Here is a 17606-nt window from a genome sequence, read left to right on the forward strand (position 1 = left end):
AATATAAAAACGCAATCAAACATATTCTATGTATCAAACCAAGCTCAAAACTCTCAATATTCAGTGTGTATGTCGGTACAGTTATCTTTGTGGAAATGTAAAAATCACTTGTTATTTGTTTTGTTTGCTAAGTGAAGGTTTTCACAGCTGTAGCCAGGTTTTATTCTGTAGAACAAAATACTATAAAAATGATTTGACTACAAGTTTTTATAATGTTGTTTTATAAATCTAGAAACTAAAAATGTCCAATCACACATTTATAGTCTTAGTTCAAATCTATTACAGTGTGAAATTCTGCTGTCACACCGTGGAGCAAATTCAGATGACTTTTTGGGAATAATGCCATCTAAGTGTTTGAAGTTTCTTTGTGATAATCCAGACAGCATGCAGATGATTCGATGAATTTATTCAGCGGTCATGAGACTACTTTCGAAAAAACATTAATTACAGTAGATTGTTCTAGTGGCATTTCAGTTTAGTGCGGGTGGTTTGGCCAAGCCAGCGAAACAAAGGCAGCGTGATGCATGTTTAGTGAGTTCTGACACGGTCCAGATCTCTGTCGAGCCTACTCTATTGAATAAGCACATGTCTTTAGGGACAAGGAGATTGATGCTGCTCCCGCTGAACTCTGGGATATCCCTGTCCTTGGCTGGGCAAGATTTCGGGGTTTGTGGGTAATGGGGGGAAACCACTTCCCTTGCTTGTTAAACAAGTCCATTAAAAGGCATTATGAGCTGGCCTCCGGAGAGACTTTTGCATGTCATTGCTTGCATCTGTTGGAGGGTGTTTCAGGGGTCTCTTGTTTCTTTTGGTTATTCCAGAATACCGTAACTCTTCTCCAAAGTGTTATAGAAGTTAATAGAAATACTGAGAATAATGACAGTAAAGAGAGGACCCTTGTGACATGAGATGACACATGTCAGATGGTCAACACAACCAAAGCATCAATGTTATTCAAGCTTTCAAGTTCAAGTTTTTTCAAATGTCAGCTATTAAAGTTTCTATTTTGACTTTGATAAAACACATAAGTGATAAAAGAAATAATCTATACATTTTCATCTTCTTCATAAAATCAGTGGAAGATCAGTGGAAAATGATTATCAAAGCTGACAAATCTTTAATTTCTCAGAGAGACTTCAAAGGTTCTTCCTGCAAAAATCGAGCACATCCCATGATCTGAGCCATCCGAAGCCATGACAGACCCTATAGTCACATGTTGTTTGGGTTACACTGATGGGATTAAGGTTCAGATAGTGAGGAGGGGTTTGGTGGCCTTGCAGTGCTGTTCCTTTATGGGTCAAATGCTCTGGAAAGAGTTGCACCTGCTTAATGAAGCTTCTAGCACAAGTTCAAGCAGGAAGACAACTGTCAGCCTATTTTGTCATCACACCGAGGTAATTTCACTGGGCTCTGTGCATTTCCTACCATCCAATGATCATTTTAGCTGAAGAATATTTAAACCACCTTACCTCTTGTGTCTCTCTCTGCTGTCATTGCAGTCTATGCTGCATCTGAACTTCAGCCCTCCACCACCCCACTGCCACCAGTGTCAAGGCCTCATCTATGACTTCACAGGGGGGCGGGATCTCTGACTGGATGTTATCTATAGGGCTCCATTCCTATATATAAACAGTATATACATTTAATTGACATGGTCAGTGCCAAAGACCATCAAATAAAACTTTTGAATTCATGTCAACTTGTGTCTTCCCTGATGTAAATGTTTAGGTAAGTTAAGTGTAAGTAACTGTGTGTGCTTGCTGTTTTCAGTAAATACTAGTTAGTTTCAAATATGTATTTTGCAAGTTCAGGCTTGAAGGAATGTCATACTTAGTAAAGTCATGAGTTAATTGGTTTCTAAGGACCAGCTGTTGCATCCAATCAAAAAGCAGAAGGATGTCACTTGAGAAAATATAAGAAACATTTGATTCAGTCTACACATGAAAATGTACAATTTCAATAATTGCAAAACAATACTTACAAATGTATTTGTAACAGCAAGGAAATTAAAGTGATGTTTGACCATGAGAGCATAGAAATATTCCAAAGTATTTTATGTCAGCTTATCAAGTTAGAGATAGCAAAAAGATGCTTACTCACAGATTGGATTCAACATATTTGAACTGTTGAATTTAAGTCCATTCATTTCAGATTTTTGCGGACCCCTTTTGATGGAGCAGAGCTATGTACAGTGACATTGAGAGTAGAAGAATAGAAGCAGGTATAGTAACATCATTGTTTACTTAAAAAAATCCACTTCCAACAGTATTTATCACATTTTTTCTTCACCGAAACCCGTAGCCAAACGTTTTGTTTTTTGTGCAGTATTTCAGCTGTTTTTTTCTAGTGTTACTCTTCTCATGTTCATTAAAACTAAATTACATATGAATGGTCAGCAATATCCTTGTAAAAAAGTGTTTGTTATTTGCATTAATTGAACTAACAATTTATCTGTTCAACTGGGCAAATATCATATTACTATTGGAGGAGTGTGTATGATATATTTAGGACACAAAACTCATTAGGACCTGCAACTTCAGTGTCAAAACTTTTTCCCACCGCAACTTTTGAATCTCATAATCACATCTCTTCTCACACCTGAGCTGATAGGTAGCAAGTTGTGTAGTAGCTACTGACAATAATTATTGTCTCGTAAAAAATGTGGTGCTGTCCGGTTTAATAATAAAAACCTGCAATTTACTAACCACTTACAGTATAACGAGGTTCCGCTTCAACAAGGAACAGCTGGTGCAACTGGCTGGAATCAAATAATGGAATAGATTAATAACCCTACATGCATGCAGGACTGCAACAGTGCTGTGGCATTATATAGTGTTTGTGTGGACAAAACTGGGGCAGATCCATTGCTCCTCCCCACTTTTTCCTCCCCAGTTTCATTATGGGGGACAACAATGGTCAGCCAGATAACCACAAACAACTGGTGCATGTAGAATAACAGCAGTATATTGAATACAAATTCATACGGCTGTATATTGTGTGTTTTACCACAAAATATAAACTTTTTTCTGTATTTCCACTATTGTCAGTTTACATTGGTAGTCCTTCTTCTCACTATAATTATCTGTTTTATGTGTGACACATTGTGGCTTATAAACTTGGCGGTGTAGAGAAACTTGAATTCTTGGACAAACCCTGCTTGGGTTTAGCCCAACACCGTGGAAACTATCAGGAACCCTGGAAGTAAGTTCAAGCTGCAGGTCTGGCACACAGTGGAAATAAGGGGGTTAATGTGATTAAGGTCGTGTCTGAATAGAGACTTCCCTGTTAGAACTCAGAAGGAGCAGGATTAGATTTGTCATATGCACAGAGGAGCCCTGACTGTGGTTGTGCACACTTCACTGCTCAGGAGGAATCCGTGAAGCGAGTGTCCGTGCTGTTTGGGATGTTCATTGGACAAAGTAATATGAGGGCAGTGTCAGCTGGAGAGGTTCTGGGCTCAGTTCCCAGAAATAACACACTTGTGCACATGGAAATTACCAGAATGCTCGTATAAGTGAAAGAAGGCACCAAACCTAGAAGATGTAATATAATCTGTGCTGTGTAGTCAGATCGCAGTGCGTGAGGGTCATTAACTATGCATGTTAACAGAGAATGAGAAAGGCATCGCTTTCTCTCTCTCTCTCTCTCTCTCTCTCATTCCAGTGGCAGTGGATGGCCCTCTTATTAGGTCAGCTGAAAGTGGAAAATTAGCACAATTCCCCCAGGCTGGGATTTATCCCACATCTCTTCCAATTAGCTTCCTGAGCTTCTGGAGATAATTGCAGTGTACAGTGAAGACAGGAGCTCCCACAAACTCAGTGCTGCTTCTGCTTCTGCATTTCCATCTCATTCCACAGACAGTCATGCACTTCCTCACAGAGAAAAAGAGACAGTGAAAAAAGAAACTTAGGGAACTGAGAGAGTAACTATAGGATCAACATCCCATCTCTCCTGTTTAATCCAGCTTGGAGGCGGCCCCATCCCTTGAGCCTGGTTCCGTTAAGTACTTACATACGCTACCAAGAGTTTGGAGTTGAGAGAAGTTTTGCATGTGTTGTCATTTATACTGCTATCATCCTTAATAACGGGGAGGGATTAGCGCCATTGCCTTTTGATCCTATAATCCGCACTCCTCAAAATCCCAAACTCTATCGGCTTGCTTCTCAGCTGGACCCGCTGATCTGCTGGGAAAGACAGAAATTGACCTCAAATGAGGCGCTGTCCTGTGAAATCTCCGACAGGTGACAGCAGTAATTCATGGCAGAGAGGAGAACAGTTGGCCTAATGTGGCCATGGGAGATGAGCCTGTTGGCTCATATGAGACTGTTGTCAAGGGAGATTAAAGGACTTCATAAATATGCCCTTCCATTTTGTGGTGCCGTATATCACCGGGCTGCATTAATCAGCACTGCCCATCCATAGCGTGGTAATTGCATCTGAAGATGAAAGCCGAGGAACTTCATCTTTCTACCTATACCATACATCGCATCACAGATTTGTCACATATGATTCATGTCAAATATGGAGACGACATTGCATACCCTCCACCTAGCAAAAACATGCAGAAAAAAACATTTTACAACCTTACTTACTTGTTGTTGGTATCATATATAGCACTTCAAACTAGCACTGGCAAAAACAAAATTGTTTGTAATACTTCTCAGTTGACTAGATTTTACAGTACCACATTTCATTTTAGCTGTTGAAAAATAGAAATTCAAAGCACAACAGATTTTTTTTGTTCCTGCTTACATTGTTGGAAAGCAATCAATTATATGTAAAAACTTTAAAGGAAAGGATAGAAACATTAATGGAGGAGGTCACCACATCCATAGTCAGAACCAGTGTTACAACTGGCTTCCTTTGCTCTCTTCATCAACGTGACATGGGCTCACTCCCATCGCGTCCTCAGGATTGATGCTCCACTTTCATTTATGGCCCTCCTTTCTCCACCACTGTGCTTACATAGAGAGGGAGTAGATTCATTTCAGCATCTGAGAGCAGCGGCTCGCGAACGCACACTGGAACTAATTAACGAGCTAGGCCTCCGTTTATGTTAAGCAATGTTTGAGAGCGGAGAACGACAGGAACTTAATTACATGGTGCCGGAGACAAGAATAGCCGCTAAAGGTTTCTACGGCAAAGTGTGCGGGTTTGCACGGTCTCGTAGCTTTGTGAGGCTTTCGGATCACGCTCGCATGTGCTGTCACTGAGGGGATATTAAAGTCGTGTGTCACATTGTTTCACTCTATGATTTGCGAGTATCGTATGTCTTGTGGGACACGTGCAGGCTGAAGTGCATACAGTAGATTTATTCCCCCTTTTTTCTTTTTCCATCTACATTCATAGGCAGCATGACCAAAGAGGTTCACCATTACAGAGCTGTTGACTCTTGGCTTGGAAACAATTTAGTGCTGGAATTAGGGAACCTTTGTTGAATTACTGCCAAAAGACCCCAGACAGTTGTGTGTGTGTTTACCTGAATATGTGTGTCTGTCCACTGGGTGTATTTAAGTGTGTTTCATGTTCATGTTTCTGCTCTGGCTGTGTGTCTTTGCAGCTTTGATAAAGCAACTGTGCAATGCAAATGTGTGTGATGTTCAGTATTGGGCTCTATTATTACTCTAATGCATTATAGTCATTTGATTACCTTTTCAGTAACAAGTAATGTAAGGGATTACAATTTAGTAATTGACCTTTTTCACAGCAGACATTTTGACTTGTCAATTGAATGAAAAACACAGGTGTTACTAATAACATTAATGATGCCTCTGTAAAATTCAAGTGTCCTAAAACACCATGACAGTGAGATAGTGAGCCAGCATGCACAATACCAGGACCCTGAAAATGAAGCAGCAAAATGGAATTCAGTCATCACACATGTCAAAATGTATCCCATGAAAAAGGTTTTTTTTTTCTGTTTTCTGTCTGTCTTACCTGGAGTCTAATGGATGGTTGACATCAGTTTGGTCTCTTTGTGTTTAGTTGACAGGTGAGTCCAGGATGTGTAAGCTTAGCGGGGTTGGAGGTGCATGGAGGCTTTTAGCCACTACTGAAAAAGGAGAAATCTGACTTCTGGTAACTCAAAAGTTGTCATATCTATATTTTGTGCGTTTTTACTGTAGATGACTTGCTAAATTGAGGGTTTTGTGAACTGCACAGGTTCAGTGCAAGGATCAAGGCTAAGGTTAAGCTAGCTGTTGATGGTCAGCATCCCCAAAATGAGAGCCTCTGCTGGTAGCTTTGCAACTGTTCAAGCCAAGAAATAGTCTGGAAAATAACTTGCTTTAAAGTGTTATGTTTTTATGTTCTACATAAAGTAGAGTAGAGTTTTACAGGTTGTGGTGTGTGGATTTTGTAACCAGTTTCCAAACCAGTTTCCAGTCTTTGGATAAAGTTAAGCTAGCCAGCTGCTGGCTGTAGCCTTACACTGTATTTTATATATCCCAAACTATCAAATCATATGATGTAGCTTGACTAAGTAACGAAAATGAAGCACTGTAACATAACTAATGTCATGAGTATTTGATTACATTTTTTAAGTAACTCGCCCAGCTCTAGTGATGTAATGTTTAAAGTTAAGGTAAGTTTAGGGTTATGTTAAGGTTAGGGTTAGGGGTTATGGTTAGGCATGTGGTGATTATGGTTACGTTAGGATAAGTCTTTAGGAAATGAATGTAAGTCAATGTAATGTCCTCTGAAGTGATGGAAACACCACTGTGTGTGTATGCGTGTGTGTGTGTGTGTGTGTGTGTGTGTGTGTGTGTGTGTGTGTGTGTTTGGTGCAAGTGGCAGGACCCCCTGGATTATGTGGAATGTCTGTTCACCTAAGGTAGGAGCTGGAGAGGTTGTCAGGAAGTGAGGACAAGGTTAGCAAGAGGAGCCTGCAAGAAAATGTAGCTGCCATAAAACAAAGCGGTGTCTTAAAATACTTCACTGATGGATTTACAAACTTCAGGTTGAAGAAAAGGAAGTTTGGTGTATTTGAGATGGTTTTTTTTTTAGTGTGGCCACAATATATACGCAAGAAAAATAATGTTAACTACAGGGTGCCATTGTTAAGTACTCAAAAAGTTGGGGGTGCAAGAAGGTCAGTGAGACTTTCAGGGCTGTAAAGGAGGAAATTATTAACTGAAGGTCATGTGATGAACTGTGAGTGTGTGGTTTGCCCCTTTCTTTTATCTTCTTACACTTTAGCCACAAAACCCCAATCCTCCACCTAGAGCTGTGCATAAAAAATGTATGTGACTCTCCGCACCTTTGATTCTACGAATTACCTCTGTTGAAGTAATAACCTACAACTGTTAAATAAATTCATAGAAATAATGATTCATAAGAGCTTCCAGATTTGCTGCTGAACACCTACAGTATGAAGTGGTTTCTATGTCCTGGGAATCCTAGAATGTGCATAACATTTATGAGATTAGCAATTATAAAAGGCTAGAGGAAACATTTTAAATAAACATTTTCTATCTTTCGTGCCAAAAGTATAGCTAGTCTCAATTTAAGCATAAGGTTACATTACTCTAAACACACCAGAGTCTGAGCGTGGATGCTGACAGTTTAATCTATTTATGGAAAATTTTTTGTAACTTTAGCCTCATGAATCCAATGAAAGGTTTATTCTGAAGATGTTTATATGGGTGATATACTGTATAGTAAAACGGTAAGCCATTACTATGGTTTATGTTTAGCAATAAAAGCTAGACCTGTTCATGGCGAATATGGAATCAGTTTATGCGGAGGAATGTGGAAAACTCCATTTGGTCACATGGTCTTGTTAGTCCAACACATTTAAACATTTTGTTATTTATGATGTTGGATTCCAGGGTTTCAGCGCTCTCTGGGACCTCACCTGCCGTCTGGGCCAGCAGGAACCCTCAGACCCGACTGGTTAACCTCTGGCAATGTGTGACAGACAGAAAGGAAAGAACGGTCTCGCTGGTGACGACAGCTTGGTTTCGTGTGAAAGCGGGGCGATGGCATGACTTGGGCGTGTAAGTACAGAAAGAAAAAAAAAAAGCTGACTTTGTAAGAAAAGAGCACTGTGCTTTAGCTTGGGAAGGGTGGTCAGCCTTTCCTCCTACTTCCCCTCACAATAACCGTTCTGGAGAAGTGGCTGCCAAAGCCGCAGCTCTTATAGAGGAAACCGTGACCAGCTGTGACGCAGCTGCCTGCACTTGACACTCCAGCATCACTGAATTATTGCATTCAACATGGTGATCTGACCTGGACATTCAAGCCTTGATACCGTCTATTCATCTGTGGTCTACACGTTCTCAGCTTGGTGTAAAACCCTGTCTATTATCTAACACCCTTTTACCTTGGCACTGCATCACCGCCATGAAACAGTGAACAGCATTGTTTAGCATTATGTGATCCATGCCCACTTACAGCTGTCACCAGAAAACCACATGGAATTCCCCCATGCTTTGGTAAATGTCATGTCTGAAAAGGGAAAGCTTAGAGACATGACTTTTACTCTTCGGCAGGCTACTGTGTAGATATAATCCGTTTGTTGTTGCGTCCTTATAGTCTGTGGCCTGTTGGTCAACACTGCACAGGATATGATGTGTATTTTTGTCAACCAGTGATCAGTGACCAACCTAATTACACACTAATCAATCAAGTGTAATGAGTCTGTGCCTGGCCGGGTGTGGCCTGCTCCACCCCTAATCCGCTGCATCTGTTTAAGGGTAATTCCACAACCCCACTTGTTTAACTTCACACGGCATACTATTTTTTTTTTCGGTGTTTCCCATACGACCTTTCTATCATGTATGCCCTGTGTTTTGGCAGGGAGGAAATTGAGGGTTTTGATCAGCTTTTGATGGAGGACAATCTTGGGGTAACACAGGAACACAGAACAGAGCTACACAGTTTATTACAACTGCACTACATGCATAATCTTCTTTAGTTGAGCTTTTATTTCTGGACTACAAAGCCTACAGACATTCTTTCCCACGGTGCTTTTAAAAAACTGATCTGTGTCTTTACTGTGAACTTGAGGGCCATCCCTCAGTGAAATGATTCGTGAAAAAATATATGACATTCTTACTAACGTTTTTAAGCTGCAGCACAGCAAGGTACATCTTAGAACAATGAATGCATTAACCTCATGAAACATCTCAGTTTGGGGTCATAAAGAAAGACAATAAGAACTGAGAGGCGGTTTCCTCCATTTCCAATCATATATCCCAGATCTTTTCCTACATTCTACAAATCTCCATGAGACAACCTCTGTAAGGTTCTCTTATGTGCTCTTTTATTTTCCCTTTTCTTTCAACTCCACTGTGCTAGTGTGGTTCTTTCATGACATTTCTGTAATTAAAGCCAAATGGCATATCCCTCGATTAGCCCCGCAGCTGCTTGCATTTAATTCCATACAATCAAAGTGTCCTGTTCAGCTGCTCGCTGTCACAGCTACCAAAGCTATTTGTCACAACAGAGATAAAAGAAACATTTGTGACCCGTAAAGATATTGCTCATATTGTTTTACTGAGTAAAGGCATATTTAAAAAAGAAAGAAAGACATATAACATTTCAAAAATAGTGGTAGTTGTAGATAATACTATTGTACCCGCAGAAACCACCTTTCAAATAAATTTCTACCGTGTGGTGCTGGTGGAGCCACAGAGTGAAGTGTTAAGAGTCAAAGACAACCCTGTTGGCGACTTAAGAAATGAAACCCTGTCAGACACATATGCACATACAAGAGCTTAACATTTCCAAAGTTGACACTTGTGGAAAAAATACAACCTAAGTGTTACCTGATATTCTGCACCCCTGTGTCATAGGTTCCTCCAGATGGGCTTTTTTTCCAAAACCTCGTGACCTTTAGAAAGCGGCAATGGTGTGTGATCCCATGAACACCCCCAAAAGTCAGAGCACAGGCTTGTTTTTGTTTTTGGGCCAGTTTCCTTATGTTTTGACTGGTTTGCATGTGCACCAACTATGGAGTGAGCTCATACTTTAACATAAATGAACTCATCAGTGAAGCTTATTAAGCCACAGAAAGTGCAGAGTAACTTAATTGTTTAAGAGGAAATGCCTCTCTTCTATACCATGATTGTCTTTTGCATCTGCTGAATCACATCTGGTGGTTTCAAACACCATGTTCTCTGCATAAGGAAGGGTTGCATAACATTGTAAGAATATTTTTTGCTCTGTTTCTCTCTTTATTTCTTTTTTCTAAAACCTCCTGGCCTTGTTACATATGAGAAATAGTGGAATACAGGGGTTATAGGATAGAGAAGCACATCACAGAAGGCCTGTCTCTCAGAATGAAATACATTTGTTTTCATAAAAAGTAATATAAAACTTTCCAGCCTCTTAAAACTGTCTCGTCTTTTCTAGACTGTGGGCAGTTATATTCCACTGGGAAAATTATTTCATTTTTTGGATGCAATTCTTGATTTTAAATGCCATGAGTAAAAGAAAGCCAAACTGATCCTATTTCTGGAAAACAAAAATGTCATCCTGCATTTTGGCATTTAATGAAAATAAATATGCATTAGCATTTATATAATTTGTTAAATTCTGTTTTTACTGATCATTTCCAATAGTGAAGACATGAGCTGATTGTCAGCCCATTGTGTTGGATGCAGTGGGGAAACTCTCCCACTCCAACGCCAGGCCTGCTCTGTATCCCAGAGACAAGAGGCCTAAACACTTCAGCTTGAATTTAGTGCAATCATTATACTACTATACTGAAGTGATTATGAGCCATTAAATGAAGAGTGGGATTGCCCTGTCGCCAGTGGAGCAAAAAGTCACTCCACATGAAGGTGATTTCAGAAGACACAAGGGCCTGTGTGCCCTGGCTGCAGGCCGAAGAGGTCTCCAAGCCTGCGGACCTCACACACACACTGGAACTCTGAAGGCTAATGACATGAATGTTCACCAAGGCTGCTTAACATTCAAGCATTCATACATGTTCAAGTATACACACAACGACACGATCAAACACACATCGCCCATCCTTCTCTAAGAGGACAACTATATCATCTCATCAGAATTCGCGAAGCATGATGATTTAGTTCAGTGTCACATTAAGTGAACTTGCTCATCTTTCAGTCTGAATGAGGCCATTAGGCAGCAGCCCAAACACACCACTCAGGCTTTTAAACTCATCACACTTCTTAACGGGTCACACAGCCCTGAGATTGCAAATATTACACTATATATTCAGATATACATTGTACAGATAATACATCACAGTATTTATAATCACTGAAGAGACTACATAGGTATTTTATTATACACCTTTGAGATGTGGCTTCAATAATTAAAATATCAACAACTCATACAAAAAAGGAGACAGATGCAAGAAAAGACCAAGCTAGAAAAGTTAAAAATACTATTTAATTTTTTTCCCATGTAACCAGAGAAATATGAATTGGAGATAGATCAGTCAGAAGGTTAAAAATATGCGATCAAAATACAGAGTAAAATTGATGATAATCACAAGAACAGCTACCAAGAGGGCTGGGAAAGAGAAAGCCACCAGGGTAGATTCACTTACCACACCACTACACATTCCCAAGGTCCTGCTCCTTAACACACACACACACACACACACACACACACACACACACACACACATTCGCTATACAGAAAAGTGCTGTTAGGTGCTAGAGTAATGCATGGCTCCATGCAAGTGAAAGGGAGCAGAAAGGAAAGCTACAGCCAGCAAAACCTGCAGTATGACCACACCCTTGTTCCATAGCCTGATTCTTTAAAAATGGATCCTTTTTAAAGCTGCTGTAATCATTTTCTTAAAAAATATCAACAATGGATCAAATGACTATGTGCATGTAAAAGATATGACAAACCCACCTGACTCTGCAGTTCTGCTCAGCTCTATGAAGTTTTCTAGTGTTTTTTTAAGCACATTGTTTTGGTTTTCCAGCTTGCAACTTTACTGTTTTGGTTCGCTCTCATAGCTCTCATCAGTGTTGTTTTTGGTAGCAGGAGGCAGCTGTTGTCATTGAAAAAACTCCCATGAGGCACTAGCACTACCTGCCAAACACCAAATGACTGACAGACAAAGTTAGCAACTATCTAGCGAACATAGTGGAGCATTTAGCAGTTTAAGAGCCAGATTATTTCCCTCAGGAGTTGATGGAGAACAAAAAAAGAGCTGAGAGCAGCAGAGTGAATATTTCACTTACATGACTCAGATGGCCAGAAACACAACCCTGAAAATAATAATGATAATAATAATAATAATGATAACTTTATTTGTATACCACCTTTCATGCAAAGATGCAGCCCAAAGTGCTTAACAAAACAAGATCAGATGAAAATAAACAATAACAACAGGTAAAAAAAAAAAATAAAAAAAAAATTGATGACAAAATAAACAATGGCAATAAGTTAGAGACAAACAAAGAAACAAAAACAGTTAAAGCACAATACAATAAAACAATGATACCAGAAAAACTAACCTAAATTAAATGCCAAATTAAAAAGATAGGTCTTTAATTTCTTTTTTTAAATTCTGGTGGAGTTTGCTATTCTAAGATCCAAGAGGAGGCTGTTCCACAGTTTAGGGCCATAAAAACAGAAAGCTGCCTCACAAGATTTGTTGTGGGATTATTTAGGAACTTCTAAAAGAAAGGCAGTGGAAGATCTGAAAGTTCTTGTTGGGACATAAAATGTAAGGCAGTCGCTGATATATGAAGGTGCTAGATTATGTAAGGCTTTGTAGATAAGTAAGGACTTTAAAATCAGTTCTAAAAGATACAAGGAGCCAGTGTAGTGATGAGAGCAGTTATGTGATCTCTCTTTTTGTATTGGTCAAAATCCTGGCCGCAGGGAGGCATTAACTATAATTTTCTTAAAGACTTTTTAGGGAGACTAGTAAAAAGAGAGTTGCAATCATCTAAGTGGCTTGTAATAAAAACATGTATCAGCATTTAAGCATTGTTCGAGTTAAAATAGTCCAATCTTGGCAATGTCCTTCAGATGAAAAAATGATGTTTTTGCAACCCTGTTAAAATGTCAAATAAAATTAAGAACAGAGTCTAAAATCACTCCCAGATCTGTAAACACTGGCAAACACTGACTGTAGTCTCTGCCTTTCAGCTTTTGAACAAGTAGAATTTGTTTTCTCCTCATTTCTTTTGAAAAAATGTTTTACTCATCCAAATGTTGATATCAGTGAGACAGGTAAAAAGAGCTTTTAAAGAACTGGGATTGTCTGGTGAAACAGAGATATATAGTTGTGTATCATCAGCGTAACAGTGATATTTGACATTAGGGTAACTAATTATGTTGCCCAGAGGGGGCATGTATAAAGAAAAAAGAATGGTACCTAGAATGCTTCCTTGAGGAACACCGTATTCAGTGTCAAATGTCTGTGACACTAATAAGGACAGAAGAACTCAAATGTACTACCTTTAACAAAGCAGTTTCATTGCTATGGTTGGTCTGATAGTTGGACTGGAATTTATCAAAGATATTATTAGTATTCAAATGATCATGTTGTTGGTCAAATACAATCTTCTGGAGAAGTTATCTGGGAAATGCAAAATTTGAGACAGGCCTGTAATTAGCAAGGTCACTAATAACTGTTCATGTTGCTCTGTATCTGTTGGATGTGTAAATAGGCTAGTTTTTGCTAGTGAGTTTGTGATGTCAGCTGATAATATGTTTGTGTTGTGTTTACAGCTTGTTGTCCACTTTATTATTATTGTAGTTTAATGTAAAGTACTGATGGCTCGAGATACATGTTTGCAGAAGGAATGTCACACATATACACTCAAAGAAATAAAGTTGAAGCGGTGTTGAAGGTGACAAAGTGGTCAAACTCACAATAACTTGACACTGACTGACTGCATGTTTTAATTCATGTTTAAGCCAAGAGAGAAAGTGAAAACTCATAACTCGATCCCATCCTGTGGTTCATGTAGAGCAGCAGCAGCTAGGCCTCTCAATTAAAACGTCAGAGTCGCTCAACCTCAGTGACATCTTATCTGATTTCCTCCTCGCCCCTAGTGTCAGACGTATAGGGATAAGCACTCATTCTGCTTCACCACTCAGAAATGTCTTCTTCTCCCTATGGAGACGGGGTTGGGAGTTGGAGTTGGAGCTGCTAGTGTGATCAGTGAGTCCCCATGCTTACACGGCGCTGACCGCAGAGAAGCCGGTGCAGACTACCGGACAGATGTGTTTCATTTGGCTTTATCTGTTGACACATCCTGTCTGCGTTGCATGCGAGGGCAGCATTACACAGCGGCACCAAGGGCAGAGGCAGAGACACCAGACTGAAACCTGAACTCAGCAGGGAACATTTCTCTCTGTACTGCTGTCTTACACCACAGTCATCTAACATCCCTACACTTAGTCCACATGAGGAAAAATATATCATTTGGACTAAGTTTTTTCTTATAAAGAAGAAACATTTAGCTTCAAAAGTCTTTCCTCCTCTGCCAGGTCTGTGTTTTAGGTTAACACTGAGCTAAATTTGTTTGAAAAGAGACCTTTTTTTTTTACCACTCTAGCAGTGTGTCTCTAAGGATGGCAATGCTGGTCTGTTGATCCGTCCACCATTTTAGTCCAGACTGAAGTATCTCGACACCTATTGGATGGATTACCATGAAATTTATGTACAGACAGTCATGGTCTGTACTTTTCATCTGGGCAAGGCAAGGCAAGTTTATTTGTGTAGTACATTTCAACAAGGCAATTCGAAGTGCTATATGTAGAACATAAAAGCCATCTAGACAGAATATAAAAGCAACAGAAGGCTATATAAAAAGACATTTAAATACAATTAAAATTAAAGCTAGTTCCCCCAGCAGGTCAAAGTTTTCACTTATCAAGTGAAATGCCTCAACAGTGGATGGACTGGCACTCATGGCTCTCAGATGATTTATCCTAATGACTTTGGTGATTCATTGACTTTTCCTTTAAGGCTACCATGAGGTTGACATTTGTGGTTTTAAATGAAATGTCTTGAGAATTATTGGATGGTTTGCCATGAAATTTGGTTCAGATATACACTCACCAGCCACTTCGTTAGGTACACCTGTGCAATCTAATGCAATCCAATACAACAGCTCTGCCATAAATTCTACTTTTACGAAGCTTCTACATTTTCAGATTTTGTTGACATTGGCAGAAATTTGATAATTCTACTTTATGTTTTTTATTTAGGTCGTAGTGGGTGGTGGTGGTGTACTGCAGTGCATTATATTGAAAAATGTTCCTAATATTTTGCCCTCCTCATGTATGTTAATAGAGTGGACAAAATATTAGGAACACTTTTCAATAATAAAAGTGGCCAGTGTATATTCATTCATATTTTGGTGATCCCCTGAATTTTCATCTAATGCCATCATTAATTTGTCCAATACTTTGGTTTATGACTAATGATTTTCTCATCAACATCAGCTTCACTGTGTAGTGCTGATTAGCAAATGTTAGCACACTAACATGCTAAACTAAGTGAACATAGATAACAGTATACCTGTTAAACATCAGCACTGACATTGTGATTATGTTAGCATGCTGACATTAGTATACAATATAGCTCAAAGCACATCTGTTCCAAAGCCACAGCCTCACAGAGTTGCTAGCATGGCCGTAGACTCTCAAGGTGTGTTCAGACAAAAAGCAAATCAAATTTTTAGCCTTGGGTCATTTGCCCAAATTTGACCTCTGGGCCATTTGTGTTTATGCGCCCCAAGCAACCAGTGTACCAACTATAGCTTTAATGTAGCTAGTGACGGATGCACAGAATGTTTGTGTGTGTGTTCAGCTCAGCCTCTGACTGAATTCAGATCTCAACACAGACTCCACTTCTTTTTTTTGTTTTTATTTTGAATTTGCATATGATTACGTCTCTCCATTGACTTTGTATACAATTGCACCACTGCTTCTTTAGACCTCAAGGTTACACATTACCATTCTTTCAACAGCATTTCAATAACTATATTTCAGTGTGTGGGATCAGATTCATATTGAAATATAGTATATGAAATTATCTTTAAACAACATTGACAGTCTAAAAAGAAGTTTCACTTTTTCACCAATAGCCTGAACAAAGCTAGACCTTGACCTACAAATTTCCAAATCATTGTTATGTGGCCTAGTCTAAAATGTTCACTGCTGATAATCAAATTCAGATACAGTACTTTATTACATAGGAAATATCAAACAACAGTGGTATCTTTTCTCACGGTGAAAATCCTGCCAGCTCTGTGCTTTGTTTTGATTTCATGTTCTTCAATTACATCCTTTAATCTATATTTATCATAAACTCTGCATGATCCTTTGCTTCTCACTGTTCTGTTCTTTTCAACAGAGACAGTGGTTACCTCGCATATGCATGGAAGTCTTGGCTGAACAAGAGCCAACCTAAAGTTCTCTGATGTGGTGTCGGGAAGTGACCTGCCCTCCCACACGCATGCCTCCCCTGCTGGTCACTCATGAATATGGCTCTAATTGAATTCACTGGAGACAAACGAGTGTTAATTGGGAGGATAACGATAACCACAGCCAACTATTCAGAGGCCAGCCTTCAGAAAGGGGAGACCTCCTGCCCACCACAGGCCTGTTCTTCACAGCAGGAGGGGGTCTGTGGGGGGCTGAGGGGAGGTTGGGGAGGGAGGCTCTACAGTCCTTTGTGCTCCTTTTCTTTAGGAGGAAGCAATAAAGCAATAAAAGAGCTTGGTAGATGAGTCCTCTGTGCTCTGACTCCCCCTACGCTCCAGTATGAAAGAGGGGGCCCTGTGACAGATCATAACCACTAACAACTAGGTCTGTGTATGTGTGTGTGTGTGTGTGTGTGTGTGTGTGTGTGTGTGTGTGTGTGTGCGCGTGTGTTTAGTGTTTGATTTACTTCTGTTTGCGCTGCCATTATAAACATTATCACATTCCCGGAGCAATTCTTCAATATAAAGTTTTTATTCTTATCAGGTTGCAAATGCAGAGCAGGTATTGTATAAACATATCCATTATTAAACAGTTAGGCTCATTTGTCTGTTTTCTTATCACCATGAGCCAACACACACACACACACACACACACACACACATGCACAAACACAAACACAGGCATGAATGGCTGACTACGGATATCAGTTTTCATTTCATACAGAATTTGAATTGGCCTGCAGGCCAGTTGCGTTAAATTACTGCCGTTTCCTTTATTGCAATCCAACAGTAGTCTGTCAATATTAAGAAAGTATGAAGGCAAAAGTCTTTACACTCACTTGGCATCTTCATATTTTATATTGCTTTATTATAAATTCTTTATGAGGTAATATGATCATAAATGCTAAAACACATATGGAGATAAACAACTACTGGAAGTGTTTATTCTTTTCTGGCACCACACTCTAAGGCCTAAAATCAAGATTTATTCAAAAAACAAAAGCAACATTTATTAGATACTTGCAAGACCAAAACCTGTGCCTTTGTAGCAGTGGGATCAGTGGAGACCACTTTGGCCCAGACTGAAATATCTCAACATCTGGATTAATTGCCATGAAGAATGAATCCAAATGACTTTGGTAACTTCCTGACTTTTCATCTAGAGCCATCATCAGGTCTAAATTTAAGTTTGGCTACTTTGGTTAATGACCAAAACCTGCAAAA

Source organism: Thunnus maccoyii, chromosome 7 (genome assembly GCF_910596095.1).
Source record: "Thunnus maccoyii chromosome 7, fThuMac1.1, whole genome shotgun sequence".
Classification (NCBI taxonomy): domain Eukaryota; kingdom Metazoa; phylum Chordata; class Actinopteri; order Scombriformes; family Scombridae; genus Thunnus; species Thunnus maccoyii.